The following is a 19080-nucleotide window of genomic DNA, read 5'->3' on the forward strand; positions in this document are numbered from 1 at the left end:
AAAAATGGAGCTGGAAAGGGAGAAGGAAATCCACCTCTCAGGCACTTTCAGTTTTGTTTCAAGACACATAGAAATACCTTCCTTCAGAACATTGTATTCTACACAGTTCCATGTGTACATGTAGCTATGTCACCTTTATAGTCTTAATTTTATTATTGACAATATTCCCTTAAGTATCTTATAATTGAATTCACTCTTCCCTGCTCTTGGAAACCGGATCCTTTCTGATTGTTTAATAGAAAAATAAAAGTCCTTTCTAATTAGTATTTTCATGAGCATAATTGTCTTCAAAACCTTTGGTGGTGTTTCTGTTTTTCTGAGTGTCTTTTCAATGGTATTTAAGTGAATTACTGGTGCACGCCCTCCTTTGGCTCTTTCAGTACACCATTGCTTGGAAATTCATTAAGAAGCAAGCCAGGAAAAAAATAAAAAGATGAGGAAACGTTCGTTGTTTTAGTCGGCTTTCTAGCGGCTGTGACCTGACAAAAACCGTTAAAGGAGGAAAAGTTTATTTTGGGGTCCACAGTTTCAGAGGTCTTAGTCTATAGATGGCTGACGCCATTCCTTGGGGTCTGAGGTGAGGCAGAACATCATGGTGGAGGGAAGCAGCTCAGGATATGGAACCAGGAAGCAGAAAGAGAGAGCGAGTTCTCACCAAGGACAAAATATATAACTCAGAGACATGCTCCTGCCCCAGGACCCACCTCCTACAGCCAAACCCTACTGGCCTATAGTTCCATCAATTTAATCCCTATCAGGGGATTAATTCACTGATTAGGTTAAAGCTCTCATAATCCAATCATTTCATCTCTAAACCTTTTTGCACTAACTTATACATGAAGTTTTGGAGGACACCACATATCTAAACTATAACATTCATTCAATGGAATGTTAAAAATTAAATGAATTTTAAAATTTTTAAATATTTATTTATTTATTTTTATTTTATATTTATTTATTTTTGTGGTACTGGGGATTGAGCCCAGGGATACTCTACCACTGGGCTATATCCTGAATCCTTTCTATTTCTTTTTTTGAAACAATATTATTATTATTATTATTATTATTATTAATAGTTTCTCTAAATTGCCCAGACTGGTTACTAATTTGCAATATTCCTGCCTCAACCTCCTGAGTCTCTGGGATTATAGGCATGCACCATTGCGTGCAACTAAAATGACTTTTTCTTTCCTTTATTTTTTTTTGGTACCAGGGATTGGACCCAGGGTTGCTTAACCACTGAGCAACATCCCCAGTCCTTTTTTTTATATGTATATTTTATTAGAGGTAGTGTCTCACTGAGTTGCTTAGGGCCTCGCTAAATTGCTGAGGCTGGGTTTTAACTTGCGATCCTCCTGCCTCAGCCTCCCGAGTTGCTGATTACAGGCCACTGTGCCTAGTTTAAAATGACCTTTTCAAATGCAAGCATGTTAAAAGTAGATCAAAATGTCCACAATTGTAACCATCCTAATATCATAATTCCACAATCACATATACCAAAATATGGCTGTTGTGCCCTGTTTGTCCAGTCCTTTTGCATTTGTAAAGATGAAACAGCCTAGCAAACACGTACAGTATTCACTTCAAACCAGGTTGCTGTGTTAGCTAGTTAAACCCTGTGGGAAGCTACTGCTAGTTTTCCTGTTTTATGAACAAGAAACTAAGAATCAGAAAGGTTAAGCAAGCTGCCCAAGTTCCCCACTGCATGCCCCAACTCTTCCTGAGATGAGTAACTCTCTCAGCATCTTCTTATTTATTTTATTTTTTTATTTTTACAGACTGCATTTTGATTCATTGTACACAAATGGGGTACAACTTTTCATTTCTTTGGTTGCACCCAATGTAGATTCACACCATTCCTGTAATCATACTTGTGCATAGGGTAGTGATGTCTGGAATTGGAGAATACCATGCTAAGTGAAATAAGCCAAGCATCTTCTTACTTGGGAGGTGTTTTATGGATTTCATGTGCTTAGGAAGCGCCTGCTGGGCCTGACCCTGAGGCCTGCTGGCAGCTGTCATCTGGGGATGTCCCTCCTCATTTCCCTGGGGATGCCCTTTGACTCTCCCTTCCGAGGGCTCCTCTCTCCTGTGTTCATGTCTGCCTCTTGGTTTACTCCCTTATTTTGCTGAAGCACCTCTGAGAAAGGAAGAGGGCGTAGGAGGTAAAATTCTTTGGATTCTGAAAACATCTGTTACCCCTGCCTTCCTTTATTTCTGGTACTCCCCGTGGACTCCCACGCCACAGTCTTTTCCTCTGGAGTGTTTAAGGAATCGCTCATTGTCTTCTAGCTTCTGGTGTTCAGAAGGCAGACTGCATTCTGATCCTTGGTCCTTTTCATAAAACTTGCTTTTGCTCTCTGGAAGCTTTTAGAATCTTCCATTTATCTCCTTTTGTCTTAGATGGGGGTCCCACACTGAACGGGGACTGAAATGCATGTGATTAACTGTGGGATGGATCCCAGGTGAGGGGGTAAGGGATGCACAATGACCCTGGGGAAGAGTTGAAGAACTGGTCTCAACTGGAGTCGAGGTTCCCAGTGAGCTGAGGGGTGCTGTTCAACTGTCCCACAGAGTTGTCCCCCTTTGGAGGCAAGGTGACTGAACTTTTGAACCTTAAAGTCAGTTGGTCACTCGTTATGGGTTCTGAGCAGAAGCAGAGTGGTGGGTGGACCCTCCCAGAAGGCATAGCTTCTGCTCTGCTAAGGCAGTTCTCCAGAGAAGGGAGCTGTGAGTCCTTAGCAGCTGCTGTGGCTAGCAGGTGCTCCTCACAATTTCACGTGTTGAGACTTCAACTCCCAAATTCACATGTTAATGATCTTTAGAGGTGGGACCCATGGAGGGTCATTAGGATTAGATGAGGTCATGAGGGTGGGGCCCTGAGATGGCATTATAAAGAGAAAGAGGGACCCAAGCTAGCACACTTGCTCTGCCTGTGGGCTTGTGCAGCAAGAAGACAGGTAGCCAGATGTCCAACAGATGCTGGTGCCATGATCTTGGACTACCCAGCCTCCAGAACTGCAAGAAATATATCTCTGTTCTTTACAAACACCAGTGTCAGGTAATGCTCTAGCCACATAAAATGGATGAAGATAGCAGCCAGCCCTCCAAGCATCTGGATACATGAGCTGTAAAAGGGGACTTGGACAAGGAACTGACAATGTCTCCTAGACCTAGTCCTGAGATTCCACAATGCTTGTCTATCACTCTGGAGACTCATACACTTCAGTCCTGGGACATCATATTAATTATTGTGTGGATGCCATTTCTTCTATGGCACTCCTTTTATTTGGATAGTGGAAATTTTTGATTTGTCCTTCTAGAATTTTTTTTTCTTTTTCTTTTTCTTCTTTTTGAGCTTTTTAAAAATTTCTGAGATCTTACCCTTAAGGTCTGAGTCCTCTTCTTCGTTCTTTATTTCAGGAGGTTTCTGCTCCTGTTTCATGGCTGAGCCACCTTCTTTTCTGAGGATATTAACCATAGCTTCGTTTGTCTCCTCCCCCTTCATTGTCTCTGTTTCCTCTGACTTGCTTACCTCTGCCCGTTGGTTTTGTGCCTGATCTTTTGTACCTGAGGTTCTCCCCATGCATCTACTTGGCTGTGTGCTCACATGTGATAGTGGGGTACAGGCTGAAACCCTTGAGTTAGTGGAGTCATTTATTTATTTATTTTTGGTACCAGGGATTAAACCCAGGGGTACTTTACCACAGGGTCACATCCCCAGCCCCCTTTTTTTATTTTGAGACAGGGCCTTGCTAAGATGCTGAGACTGGTCTCCAACTTGCAATTCTCCTGACTCAGCCCCCTGAGCCACTGGGATTATAGGCGTGGGCCATCATTGACTGTGAACTTACTGTAGGGTGATCTGGATAGGCCCTGTTTCTTTGGGAAAGGCACGAAGACCATTAGGTTTTTTCTTGTAATTGATTAGATTCTGCAAAGAAGCTTCTGCCAATCTTCTGCATGGAGGAGATAAACCTGGTCTCCAGTGTTTTGAGAGCTGAGTAGGGGAAAGATGACTAGTTAACTAGTTGTTACAACACCCAGTAAATATTCATTTGATTTTCCTATTTTTACTCCATTATTTTCACTCTCAATTGTGACTAGTGTTCTAGTCCAGAGCCTAAGATTTATCTTTTTCCAAGGCCATTCTCAGTCTCCCTTCAGTGTGAAAGAGAACTTGTCACCAGGATCATGGGATAAGAGAAGGAATACAAGGGACCTAAGGACTTCTTAAACAGACTTTCGCTCGATACCGCCTGTTCTAGTATCACTGTTCTCCTAACATCTAGAACAGCCCCATGCCACCAATGTGTAAGACTTTTGTGGAATCTTCACTCTAAGTTGTCCCTACTCTCTCCATATAGGATTCAACTTTCTTGGATCAGTGACTATTCATCCATCTGCTTTCCAGCTCCCACAATTGTGCGGCCATTGTCTGCTCTGGAACTCTTTGTTCTTATACGTGTATGCCTTTTTTTTCATCCTTACACTATTATTTTAGTGGAATTACAGGAGGCAGTAAGCATTAAAGCATGTGCTCAATTCAACATCTTTAACTGATATCCCTGATAGAATTTTCTAATCTTTCTTTCAGGGGAAAGAAATTTCCCCCTGAAACTTCTCTCAACATCTTTTTTATTTTAACTGTGCTGAGCCTGCCTTCTTCAGTGGTTAGGGCTGTTCTTCTTATATTTTGGACATGAGGTGTCCCCCAAAAGCCCCTGTGTTAGTGCAGAAATATTCAGAGAAATGATTATGAGAGCTATAACTTCATCAGTCTACCATAACTTGAATGGACTAACCAGGTAGTAACTGTAGGTAGGTGGGGTGTGGCCGGAGGAGGTGGTCACTGGGGGGATGCTCTAGAAGGGTGCATCTTCTCTGAGGCCCTTTCCCTCTCCCTCTCTGCTTCCTGGCCACCAGAGTGGAGCAGTGCTCCTCCATCACACTTTTCCACCATGATGCTCTGACTCACGTTGGTTCCAGAGCAATGGTGTTGGCCTACCATGGACTGAACTCTGAAACCATGAACCAAAATAAACTTTTCCTCTTCCAAATTGTTCTTCTTAGGTATTTTTATCACTGTGATAAAAAGCTGACTAACAGAGTCCTCATAACCTAAACTTTTTTTTTTTTTCAGGTATGTACTTCATAAAGGTAACTAGTAATAATTTTCTCTTGTCAAATATTTATACAACATCGTACATTCAAGATTGTGTTAGATAGTCAAAGGGCCTATCTAATTGGAGAAGAAAAACATATACAAACTAAAAGAGTCATTTGAATGTGTAAAAGAATCAATAATCATTCATAGATTCTGTAGCCAAAAAAAAAAAATAATAATTTAAATAGCATCTTTGAAACTCCACAAGAACACTTTTCTAATTCACTTATAACCTAAGTTCCCTTAACTCGCTAACACTTTATAAGAGGTGTTTCACCATAGTCTTCTAAGTAATCTCCAATATAAAAAAGCTGACTAGAGCTACGGCATCAGAAACAGCTGTGGTGGTGGAATGTAAAAGTATTTCCACTCGCCCTACAGGGCCATGAAGAAAATCAGTGGCTATGATCACAAAGAAAATTCAAAAGTTAGAGTCACAGAGACAGTAACCTCCTAGCACATGCTGTTGGTGCTTTATCCACCTTTGACCCTCACCTCTTCCCCTTGACCATCACCTGGCTTGTTCTGCACACCTGGGGCCACTTGCTTTGAACACCTGCAAAGTTCCCATGAACTTCTTCCTGACTGCAGTGTTAAACTTGGCTTGAGCACAGGGGACACTGGAAACGCCAAAGAGTTAAATTCCCTGGGAATCACCCTTCAAGCAATGACAGAAGGGAGATGATACTGTGGGTGAGTTCCCCAGCTTCCTAGCCCCTTGGTTGGGATAACTGTACATTCGATACTGTCTCCCCAGAGCTCCCTGGTGGCACTGCACTCCAGTTGCTCACAGTGATAACCTGCTGAGTGACACACTCCTCGTGGGCTGCCTTACATTCTGTGTTTCACGTCTTCTCCCAATGCAGAGGGAAAACACCAAAGTGTTTGTTTCTATTTTTTCACTCAACAAGCAACACAGAAGACTCCTGTGACTTTGGATCACTAAGAAACATGTGGACTTATACCAATGACCAGTAATTCTACAGTAGACAGTAGATTGAACCCTGTAGTTCAATCTGGTTCTGACTCGGTCTACCTGGGTACAGCCTCAGGTCCCACAACCTGACTCCTACTGCTCATGCCCATCACAAGCCCCAGGTGACTTAACCTGTGCTTCTGACTGATCAGCTATAAACTGGAGTTCCCACGACCCCCTCCCTGGTTTCTGTTAATCTGCTAGAGTGGTTCAAAGAAGTCAGGGAAACACATTTACGTTTATCATAGAGGATACTACAAATGATACAGACAAGGAGATCCATAGGACAAGACATGGGAGAAAGGTGCAGAGCTGCCACCCTCTCCCAGGAATGCCATCCTACAGGACCCTCCATGTGTCTAGCCATCTGGAAGTGCTCCAAATCCTGTCCTTTGGGGTTTTAATGGAGGCTTCATTATGTAGCATGATCAATTACACCGTGGACCACTGGAGATCAACTTAACCCTCCCCAGAAGTTGGGAGTAGGACAGAAAGACTCACCCTCTGATGCTGCCTTGGTCTTCCTGTGACCAGCTCCCATCCCAAAGCTTCCTAGGGGCCTAGGCAGTCAGTCAACTCATTAACATTAAAAAGACAATTGTCACTTTAGAGATTTCAAGGATTTTAGGCCAGAAAATGGGAGGAGGGGGAAACCCATCAAATATACATTTCACAATATGACACTTCTTTAATTCTTTATTGGTGCTTCCTGTGGTTAGCCCCTAAATAAATTATTTGGACTCAAATTCTTGCCTCTGGGGAAATCCAGACTGAGATATTCCTTAAGGAATAATGTATATCAAAGAGGTCATGCTCGTACTCTGAACCTTGCAAGAGTGAAATGAACTCAAGAGATACACAAGCAGCCCACTACCCCAGGCACAAAGAACCTGGGGATAACCTGACATCCAGCCAACACGTACACAGCTAGGTCCTGGCAATGAAAAGGGTGCAAATAGTAATTTAGTTCAATGGGGAAGGCTTTAGAGTCACTCATTCCAGAGATCCCCAAACGGGGATCACCTGCAGCCCCAGTTTAAATACTGCAGAACACCCACAGAGAACCAGCCCTTCATGTTTAAGTGCCTGCCTTAGGTCGACCAAGGCAGGTGCTAGAAAAAGTAGATGCTAGAAAAAAATGAAGATAAACAAACATCAACAACAACAAGAACTCCTAAAAGCATGGGTGGTTATTGGGAAGGAACAATTTAGACCATCATATGTAAGAATGTCAGTAAGAACTGACTTGATCAATATTCCCAAGCCATTGAGGCAATCATTAAACTCAGCTAATCATTTGGTAATGAATATCTAAGATGTTCTTATTCAGTTTCTAACCAATCCCTATCTTCTATTTTCTCTGAATAGAAATTTCTTTCTCATGCTCTGCCTGAGTGAGCATCTCTTGACAGCCACACAGTGGACCTGTTGACACTCCAGGAAATGTCAAACAGTTTGAACAGCACACATCCACTCCTAGTCACACCAACCTCATTACAGACTCCTTATCACTGAGTCTCACCCCCTGGGTAAACAAAGAAAGGCTAAGAAGTGTGTGAACACCCAGCCTACTGCCAAAAACAGGAGCTGCATGGACTCCAAGCAGCCGCCAAGCCAGTCTTCACAGAGGGTGCTGGAAGTGGGCTGTTGGCTATCTTCTTCTCTCCCACACCGGGGCACTCTCAGAACCACTGGACATTTGCAAGGGATAGTGATATGAGAGTTACTAAGCAGAAGGAAACCAGCCACTCTAGGTAGTCACAGCGGCCAATCACAAAACTTCAGAAGCTAAGAGGGATCCAGGGCAGTGGGCTACGTGGATGTGAAGAGGAAGCCAGGTGGTGGAACAAGACATCAGTCATGTGAGCTAAGGCACTTACTGATTCTCTTCAACCTCGGATGGTTCTGTCAGATGGGAATGATACTGAGAGTGAAAAGGATTCTTTTGGGGAGTGTTATGGTTTGGATGTGAGGTGTCCCTCAAAAGCTCATGTGTGAGTCAATGCAAGGAGGTTCAGAGAAGAAATGATTGGACTCTGAGAGCCTTAAACCAATCAGTGAATTAACCCCCTAGTAGGGATTAAATGAGTGGTAACCAAAGGCTGGTAGGGTGTGGCTGGAGGAGGTGGGAGTTGGGGGCGTGCTTTGGGGTCTAAATTTTGTATCTGGCAAGTGGAGTCTCTCTCTGCTTCTTGATCATTATGTGAGCAGCTTCCCTTGGTCACACTCTTTCACCACGATGTCCTGCCTCACCTTGAGCACCTGGAGCTGGGACTAAGCCCTCTGAAACCGTGAGCCCCTAAATAAACCTTTCCTCCTCTACAATTGTTCTGGTTGGATCTTTTAGTCACAGCGGCAAAAAAAAACTAACACAGAGATTAAACAAGGTAACAAAAATAATTAGAGAATATCAAATTATAAGGCAGTGCGTATTACTGCTGTCCTTTGTTGGGGTACTGCATTAAGTAACAGCAATTAACCCCTGCTGTTTGAATGACCCAACCTGAATTAGGGAAGTTTAGTCAATCCAAAAAAATTATTGATTCTTTTCTTTTCTTTCCTTTTTTCTTTCTTTCTTTTTTTTTGGGGGGGGGGGTGGGTACTGGGATTGAACACAGGGGCACTTAACCACTGATCCACATCCCCAGCCCTTTTTATTTTTTCTTTTGAGACGGGTTCTCACTAAGTTGCTGAAGTTGGTCTTGAACTTGTGATCCTTCTGCCTCAGCCTCCCAAGCTAGTGGGATTACAGACATGTGCCACCATACCCAGCCAAAGTAATTACTAATTTTAATTGAAGATATTATTTATTTTCATTGTTCAGACTGTGACTTACAGACCACTTACTGCATGTCAGGCACTGTCGTAAGCTCTTTTTGTTAGCATCACTTTAATTTTTTAAAATAGATCTATAAGATGAGGTATTTTTCTTGATGTATAGGTGAGAAAATAAGTTCAGAGAAGTGAAATTACTTTTATAAAGACTGCAACAAACATGTAGAGTCAAGATGAAAAACCAAGTCTGCCAAGTCTCCTGTACCATGGTAAATGGCCACTGAAGTTGGTGGGCTGGGGACAGGCATGCACAAAGGAGGGAACAGCAGGAGAGTGCAGGAAGGCACTGCCCAGGGGCAGCCTGAATGTCAAACTGGACACCCAGAGAAGGCTGAGCCAAGAGTTTGGCCAAGGACTGGGGTTGGTGTGTTATAGACCAAGTTGTTGATGTGTTCTCTCAAGGGCAAAACTCTTTATCATGAAATATTTGGCTGTCAGGCACTGAAGACTCAACTAAACGCAATCTAAGCTGAAATGGAGTCGATGATGTCACTGAACACAGAGGGCAAAGAGGAGCGAGTACTTCCAGGGTTAATTTGGCCATTTAACTCCGTCCTCAAGGACTCGGTTGTCCCCCTTCCCTGCCAGGTTGCACAATGGTTGTGTAGTTCCTAGAGTTTCATGTAGAAATACCACACCCAGGAGGGGGAATGAAATTGACCAAATTATCCTGTTACATTGTGTGCATGTGTGAATAGGTAACAGCTAGTCTCACTGTTGTGGATAGTTTTAATGCATCTATAAAAAGGAAAAAAGAAAAAGAAAAGAAAAACCACACCCAAGAAAGGAGTGGGCATTTCCCATTTCCTCCTGTGCACCTGTGTCTACTTATTACAGAGAAAAACCTTTCCAGAATCCCTGAAAGAATTTCCTTCCAGGTTTGTTTGTTAGTACTGGGTGACATGACCCGGCCCAAACTATCCATGGCAAGGGAGAAGGAATAACAGTTTTCCCTTGGCTATGTTGAGGTTTGGTTCCAGAACTTTTCTAGGATACCCTAATCCAAGAATGCTCAAGTCCCTTACATAAAATGGCATCATATTTTACATATGACACATTTATTTTAAATTAATACTAGATTACTAGTAATACCTAATACAATGTAAATACTACATAAATAGTTGTTATACTATATTGTTTAGGGATTAATGGCAAAAAGGTCTGCATATGTTCAGTACAGAGGTGATATTTTTCTGAATATTTTTGATTTGCAGTTGTTTGTATTCATGGATGTAGAACCTAAGGATCAATAGTATCCACCTACCGAGACAGGGTGAGGGTCCTTTTCCCTTACCAAAAGTGTGTTGGAAGGGACACCTAGACAAAAATCAGGCTCTCCTAGCAAGGAAGAAGTGCGTGTGCTTGCATGGAAATACGTGTGCTCAAGCAATTGTGGAATTTTGGGGAGACAGACAAGAAGGCTGCTTTCAATGTTTCCCCTGAAAGCAATAAGAAAGGAAAAAAATTTCATGGAATTACACAAATAAAAATTAATCTGCACTGAACTACAAGTCAGGGGTCTTTTCTCCCTGAATATTTTCATTTCCCATTTTGTTGGTCCCCTTGGTCTGGAACGCGCCTCCTCGCTGCCTGGTCTGAATCAGGTCTGACTCTGAAAGTCCCTCTCCCTGGTCCCTGGAGTTGGTCCTTGGGCCCTTGTTCTCAGACCTTTATTTCTTGGGCCGTTTCGATCATGGAACACTCTACCTACCCTGTTTTCCTTTTTAAGAAACACCTGTGGAAACTATGGAGTCCAGCTTAGGAAATGCTAATGTCAACAGTTCATTTAGCAAAGAACTATTATTTAAGGGAAAGACAAAACCACATGAGATTGTTTTGGTGGAAAAGCATTTCCTCCTAAATATTCCTGTATTTTTAGCTGCTCTCTGTCTTCCATTCGACACCAGAAAAACAAACCACTCCTTGCTGCTTCCCAAGGCACAGCCCTGCAACAGCTTCCCTTGGCTGGAGCGGGGCCACAACGCAGCCCAGCTTCTTACTCTCACGGCGGCAGGGGTAGAAGGAGCAGACCCTATAAGCTTAGTATACTAATGCTAAGCAGAGCTACTCTCGTCCTGAAAGGAGTGTGGCAGGGAGCCCAGGACTACAGACATAAATAAGCTGCAGGTTTTCAAAAACCTGCCAGCAGCCCTCTGAAACAGGAAGAGGATACTTAGAACTGTCCTGCTAACTCTCAGCTGTGGGCCTCATGTGGAGGTTGGGGTCTAGGCGTCCTGGCTGCCAAAGCACCAGCCTTGGAGCTGACAGGCAGGGCACCAGGCCCTAGTCCTCCTAAGGCTGCCTGAGACTCCAGAGAGTGAGGATGGGGAACTCCCAAGATAACCCCTCCATTTGCAGGAGCAGAAGGGGGTTATAAATGTCATTTGTCTTCTGAGAGATGTGATACAGACGCCATTTGACTTCCAGAAGAACTGAAAACAAGCAAACAGAAAACGAGAGGGCTTAGGATAATGGGACAAGATCAGGGCTGCCGCTGGTGTTGCGGGGGAGCTGTTCCCATGCGCCCAGCATTCTGGAGCCCACACTTGGCTGGGACCCAGAACTGTGCGGTTCACATGTAGAAAGAGCTGGAACGAGTATTTTAAACTCTGCTGCGTTCAAACAAGGCATCTGAGTTTCTCAAGTCGGAGAGCCTTTAGATGTGAGTGAAAAGCCATTTTGGATTTATACAAGGAATATAGCTAAAACAACATCCTCCTTTGGAAATAACACTAAAAGGTCAAGGCTCTGCAGATGGCCTGCTCATGGCCAGCAGTATGTGGTACAGGGGGTTTGGGGTCATTCCTCAGAGTCAGTGGTGACGAGATTCAAGCCTAGGATGGAACAATGAATTTTATCACTATGTCAGGAAATAGTCATCAAGTACTATGTGCTCAGACACAAAAGATGTCTCCTATTCTCCAAAAGCTTCCCATCGCCACAGACACAGAAGTGACATGACTTTAGTAACAGGACATGAGCACATGAGTTGTCACAAGGCTTTATTTGAGAAATCATGGTGAGTGGGGTCAGGAGGGGCATAGGCGGTGCCATTGCCGTGGGGCCAAGTGGTCTAGGAAGCCTTCTGAGAGGAGGCGGGATTTGATCGGGGGGCTTAAAGGATGAAGGATCTGGATAGACAAAGGGGTAGAGAGAGGAGGGGTCTTAGGGGAAGCCCGGGAATAGTCGTGTGGGAACAGTGTCGTTTCCTATGGGAGCTTTCACCCGCCCTTACCCATACACCCACGTACTCATCTGCCTGAAAATCACTATTATTACAGTATTTTTGTTGCAGTTCTAAAAGTTAAATTTATTTTAATTTAACAGCTTCATTGAGCTATAACAAAAACACAATAAATCACACACAAAACATATCTTTTGATGTGCTTTGAAGTACATTTGCAACTCTGAAAGCATCACCACATCACCACAGTGGACAGACCCAGCCTCTCCTCAAAAGTCGTCCTCTTTTCAAACAGGGAAGCCCGATGTGGGGCTTGCAGACATTGTTCCACTTGGATTCTGAAGATCAACTCCCCTCCCTTCTCTGACACCAGGGCCCCTCCCACGTCCACCCCAGAACATGGATTTCATGTTTCAGTAATGAGCGAAGGCCCTCCTTCCCTGGAATTGTGCTTATCGTTATTATTTCTAAAGACAATTCCCGGAGGTCATAGCCACTTTATTCCCATTTCATAGAAAGAGAAAAAAGCCTTGGAGAAGTCAGTCATTTGTCAGGACAGATGGAAGAGCCCCTGCTGGATCTCAGGTCAGCCTGTCCCTGAGATAAACACACATGCATATTCTCTGAGACCTTTATAATCCTATTCCAGGGCAAAGATCCAGCCTGGCTGGTACACAGAGGAAGAGAAGATGGAGGATCAGGTCCATCATTGCTGGATCCTGACCATGAGCAATCCAGAGGGCACAGGTCGGCTCATTCAGCTTTTCAAAATGTAGCCCACATTGACTCACACCCCACCAACAGAGCACAGGCTCCCCTTCCCCCTGCACCCTCCCCAGCACTCATTAGTATCTTTTGTCCTTCTGACAACATGTGTTTCAACAGGTGTGAGGCAATATTTCATGTGGTTTTGATTTGCTGTTCCCTGATAATTAACCTGTGCTTCCATGTCCACTGTCCCATTATGCACAAAAGTCAAAATGTGGAAACAACCTCAGTGTTATAGATGAATGGACAAAGAAATGGATGAATGGATTAAAAAATGAACACACACTGGAATATTATTTAGTCTTCAAAGAGGGAAATCTTGCCACTTGTGACTATGTGGCAAACATGGCGGACATTATGTTAAGTGAATTGAGCCAGATGCAGAAAAACAGATTCTGCACCATCTCTTGCACATGTGAAATCTAAAATAGTCAAACCCATGGGAGAAGCGAGTAGACTGGTGGTCACCAGGGGCAGGCGATGGTCCACTGTATCTTAGTCAAGTTGAGGGGAAAAGTGAGACAGAGACTTCTGCTTCCCGTAATGGAGCTTCGGTGGTCCTGGGTGGGAACAGTGTGAAGATCCCTTTGTCTGTCCCTACCCTGCAATCCCAGCCAGTCCCCCAGTCTTTTCTGGAACCCAGCCAGCATCCTTCATGCCTGGTGGAGGACACTTCCCAGCAGGAAGACAAAAGAAGGCATCGCTCAGTCTCAAACTCTCCCCGTGACCTGCACCACCCTGGGGAACAAGGACTCTACTCCACTGCTGCTGTATAAATGTCCTGTCAACCTGTTTATATTCACAGTGCACTTTCTTGGCTCCCCCAGCTCTGTTAATTGCCCCTCGCTCAGGAATCTTTGAAGGGATAAAAGCCAGATTGCAGAAACACAGCCGTGTTTATCACAAATGCCTTTCCAGAGGATCCCTGTCACAGGAAGGGGCAGGTCCTCTTCAGATGCCAACCCTTTGCAGCCTCATGCCTGGGACTGCCTCTCGTTCCCTTTGAACTGAGGGTTCTGATTCACTAACTGACTTCTAGTCCTGAGGTCTGTTCTGAAAACTTTCATGAAGTTGCAGCCCAAGATGTGAGATGCTGCGTTCCATGGTTTTGCTTTGTTTTATTTTTCACTGTGTCTCCACACCACAAAGTCCTATCCTTCAAGCCCTCCCAGGGTGCCCAGCCCATCCTCAGAATAGGAAACTCTCCTCGAACCTTCTCAACCATGTTTGCTCCTGCACTATGACATCTCTGTTCAAGTGCAGCACATAGAAATACTGGAGGGGAAAGTTCCAGAGTCTGCATTTGCAAAGCTCTATGTCAGAAGGAGCTTCTGTCGAGGAAAACACCACTGTGCAAGAAGAGCTGGAAGACAAGAGAAAACTTGAAGAGTTCTTCAGAGACTCAGTGAAATAAGGTGCTTAAAGGAGGGAGAGAAGGCACCCAACTGGGGAATACCAGGGGACGTGTGTGAATTCAGCATGTCCTGGACATTACGTTATTTCGTCTTGACAGTGAACCCACTAGGTAAGGAGCATGCAGTCCAGAGCTCACACCAGGGAACCTCAGAAGCAGTAGAGGAGGGATCTGCATTCTGGAAGCCTGGCTCTTAGTGGCAGAGCTGTACTGTGGAAGTGGCACTGGTGCTAGCACTTGAAAGACAAATAGGATTGACTGGAAGGGTTAAGAGAGGGCATTCTCTCTTTGAAGAACAGCAGGAAAGTGGAAAAAGAAATGTAGTAAGAAAATCATGCAAAACCGCCCATTCGTTCATTCATTCATTTGTCCAACAAGTATCTGCTGATCATCTACTATGTACCAGGCACTGTAGGTGCTGAAGATCCATTGGGGAGCAAGACTTCCTGTCTTCAAAGAGCTTGAATTCCACCATAGGTTCTGTTAGGGTTTGGATAGGATTTGTCCCCCAAAAGTTCCTGTGTTAACACAGGAATGTCTGGAGGTGAACTGATTGGATTGAGAGAGTTGGAACCTAATCTGTCCATCCTGGTTTGAATGGACTGACTGGGTGGTAACTGTAGGCAAGTGGGGCATGGTTGGAGGAGGTGGGTCACTGGGGACATGTGCTGGAAGGGTTCATCTTCCCAGTTGCCCCTCCAGTTCTCGCTCTCTCCTTCCTGGCCACCGTAAGCAGAGTGTGCTCCTCCCTCATGCCCTTTTGCCATGATGTTTGGGCTCACCTTGGGCCCAGAGTAATGGAATTGACTTACCATGGACTAAACCTCTGAAACCATGAGCCAATGTAAACTCTTCCTCTTCTAAGTTGATCTTGTTGGGTTTTTGGTCACAGCTTCATAAAGCGAACACAAGTTGACTCTGAAAGTGAAGTAAAGGAGGCTGGAAATTATACAAATAGAAAAACACAGTCCAGCAGGAAGGATTGGGGATCTGAGGCAGCATGGGGGCAAGCAGCTGTTTCAAAAAAAGATGGTGGTTGGTGGACCCATCAGTCAACCATTTTTTCCCTTCTAACTTTTGCTTGTCCTCCATCTGTCTATCCATTCATCACACCAGCCTCAGAAACTATGAAATTCTCGAGTCGGTGTCTTAGGACAAATTCATTCTGCTATATTGACAATCCCAAACTGCTTAGAACACTCCTTGAACCAGCCTGGGAGGCGCTGCACCCCAGAAGGTTTTGATCTGGGGCAGGATTGAGCCTGGTGGCTGATGTTTTCAGCTCCCCAGGCCAGGCCAGGCCTGCTGTCTCCTGTTTACCATGTCCCACGTTGGCCCCTTCCACACTAGAGGGTCAACTGTTAAGACAAGGTTGAGGACAAACTCTTCCTGGGCTTGTGTAGCCAATAGCTTTGCAGCAAAACACCCCGCCAGTTTGGAAGAGGCATTGAAGGAATGCAGAGTGTGACTCGGGAAGGGGAGTGCAGAATTCCACCAAAGAAATACAACCCATCCCCAGCACCCTGGCCTGGATTCCAGAATAAACAACCCAGAGAGTAGCACACAGCAGGAATGTGTGGAGAGGGACACTATCCCAGAGGCCAGGCTCCCTCTTCAAGTGCCATCAGGGAACTGAACAGGAGCAAAAATAAGCTGGTCCAGGGAAGGGGCTGGGGACTGCTCAGAGCTTAGGGGGCTCTTTCAAATAACCCCACACAAGGACACAGTCTAGATGAGCAGCATGTGAGTATGCAGGGGTTAAAGCAAGAAAGGACGGCTCCTTTGATTCTTTGTCATCTGTTTGCACAAAGACCTCTGCTTCTATTGATGTCCAACAAAACAATGACTCAGCACACAGACATATAGACATGTGTCAATGCAACGGCCTCCCTTGCACCATTCTTTCCAGGGTGAGCTGGGATAACCCCATCACATGTGCTTTCAGGCAAGAATTTATTATTTTTCCTGGTAGAGTATAGGAAAGTGTTCCAGGATGCCATGAGCCGCATGAGGCAATGGGGTGGGTGTGGAACTCAACAAAGGACTTTCTCAGCCAGACAGTATTTAATTTCAAGCTGGTTGGGTCTTTATAAAGGTAGAAAGGAGCACAAAGAACAGTTCTGGAATGGAGCGGAGACCACTCACATACCTGGGGATGGGGGCTAAAACTGACTCCAGAAGGGCCCAGAACAGGAAGCCAGGAACCGAGCCCATTCTGAAGTCTGCTTGCTGACATCTGTCTCTTCTTGTCTCTCTGCAAATGGACTTCCTCCCTTTCCCACATGCATACCCTAGCTTCATCCAGAGTCCAGTTCTCAAGAGACACTAATCGGGGTTTTGGGATCCCAAATCCAAATGCCATTGGGAAAGATCTGGCCTACCTTGGATTGTCTGTTTACCCTCTCTTCAACTGGGTGGAACCAGGGATTTATTACAAAAATGGCCATGGAGTTCTCCAGAAACGGGAGGTGACGTAGAGGTAGAAGATGAAAGGGATATAGCTGGGCAGACATTCCAGAAAACACCTGCTCTGGGGTCCTCACCAGTTGGGGAAATGTTCTATAGAATAGCCAAATTCAGAACTATTGATTGAAACATATTGACTACTCAGATGTAGACCTTATCTTTAAAGAAGATGGTTGGTTATTTATTTCACTTTCACATAATGCTGTAGTATCAGCAGACCATCTATAAGAAGCCACTCGTCAGTGGCAGGGTCTACAGTAGACATCTCTACAATGGCTCCTAGGATCCTCTCCTCCTCAAACTAATGGCCTTGCATCACGACCTTGCATGTGGGTAATACCAATAACTCCCTTCTAACAAATCATACAAGTGTAAGTGATGGCATGTCTCTTCTGAGATTGGGCTACAAAAAGACTGATTTCCATCTGGCTGTCTCCCTCTTGCCCTCTCTTGTTCTCACTTATTCTCTTGATCTCACAGGAGAAAGCCAGCCATGAAGTCAGCTGCCCTATGGAGAGGATCACTTAGCAAAGAACTAATGTCCCCAACCGACAGCCAGTTGAGACTGCCAACAGCCACATGAATGAGCTTGGAACTAGATCCTCCCTCAATTGAACACTGAGATGCGAGAATCCAGGCCAATACCTTGATTGTAGTGTTGTGAAAGACCCTGATCCAGAGGACCATCAGAACCACCCTGGCCTGATGGAGAGAATGTGCGAGATCATAGATATCAGTGTAAGCCCCCACAGTTTGGGATGAGTTACTATAGAGAAATAGAATACTAACACAGGGTATGTACCAGGCTCCTTCATCTTGTTTCTCTGCCATCTTTGGGTGTCACTCTTCTCCACATGGTCCAAGATGACTCATCACCATGCACACATCAGCCAGCAGAAAGAGGGAAAATGAATGGAAGGACACAACTCTTATTCATTTTCAGGGAAACTGGAAGTTGCACATATTGCTTCTCTTCACCGTCCACTGGCCAGAACTTAGTTGCTGGATCACACTTAGTTGCTACCAAAGAGAATTGAAGGGGTAGCCTCATGTCCAACTCAAAATCAGGAATTCTAGTTCAACAAGAAAACAGAAGAATAGGTACTGGGAGATAATTAGCAGCTTCTGTCACAAACACCAATGTCCCCAGTATTTGTCTACTGTGTTTATGGAATGAGGGTATAGCCATGTCTCTTTGTCTATAGAGGCTGGGTCGCCTGGAGCATAGATAAGACATGGAGAATACCTCTGTGGACCGAGGACTACCGATCCTGCATTGCAGGTGGCAAGTGCATGCTTGCCAGATGAACTAAGGAACCAGAAACCTAGGCCCTGTCTGTTGTTGCTGTGGGTCACACAACTGTTCAGTAGCAGAGCCACCATCATCCTCAGCCTCTGCCTCCCATCCTAGACCTCTCTCTACAGGGCAATTTTAGAGTATTTGTTTTGGGTCGGACTAAATGTGCAGTATGAAAATGAGGAGAGAGTGACATACAGCAACGCTCTCATGACAAATACTTGCAGTCCTGACGTTACTTTTCCTGCCAGAACACAAAATGGTTTGGTTCCAAGCACCTAGTGAATATACGCCAGCTCTGTGCACCACCACGAGCTCAGCAGGGCCATATCACCTGTGGGTGTTCAAAACATTTTAATTCAGTTGAAACCAGGTGGAAAGGGAAAACTTTGCCTCTGGTATACTTTCCTGCAAATAAATACGTAAGTGATGATCCTATTTGCGAATCTGGCTTATTTATGGATAGGTTGGGATTTTCCTTTTAAAGGTTTTACGTTAACAAGGACTTTTTCCTGGAAAATTATCTTTAGGGTAAACTGGAACATTAGCACACAGGAAGCACCCAATAAAAGCTTGCCCAGTGAAATTCTCATTTCATTCAGCAATTACTGAAGGAGGCACAGAGGAGACCCCTGTCAACCCCACCTTGTCACTCTCCATATTCAATCTCTCATTTTTCACTTAGAAACATAATCCCTGTGTCTCAGCTGGGCACAAGGGTGTTTAGCGAGAGACCATATTTCCCAGCCTTGTGTGCAGCTGGATGCAGACTTGTGGCCACATTTGGGCTAATGCAGTGTGATGTGCACCATCTGGGTCATCTTCCAGCCACTGGGCAGTGGCATCAGTGGCATTCAGTACAGCATTCTTGAACTCAAAGCGAAGTCAGACTCTGAGGAGTGTAGAGACCCCAAACTTAGATGCCTGGAAAAGCCATGGATTTGAGCCAACTGCCAGCACAAGACCACCTGCT

The sequence above is a fragment of the Sciurus vulgaris genome (genome assembly GCF_902686455.1).
Source record: "Sciurus vulgaris genome assembly, chromosome: 9".
NCBI classification, from domain to species: domain Eukaryota; kingdom Metazoa; phylum Chordata; class Mammalia; order Rodentia; family Sciuridae; genus Sciurus; species Sciurus vulgaris.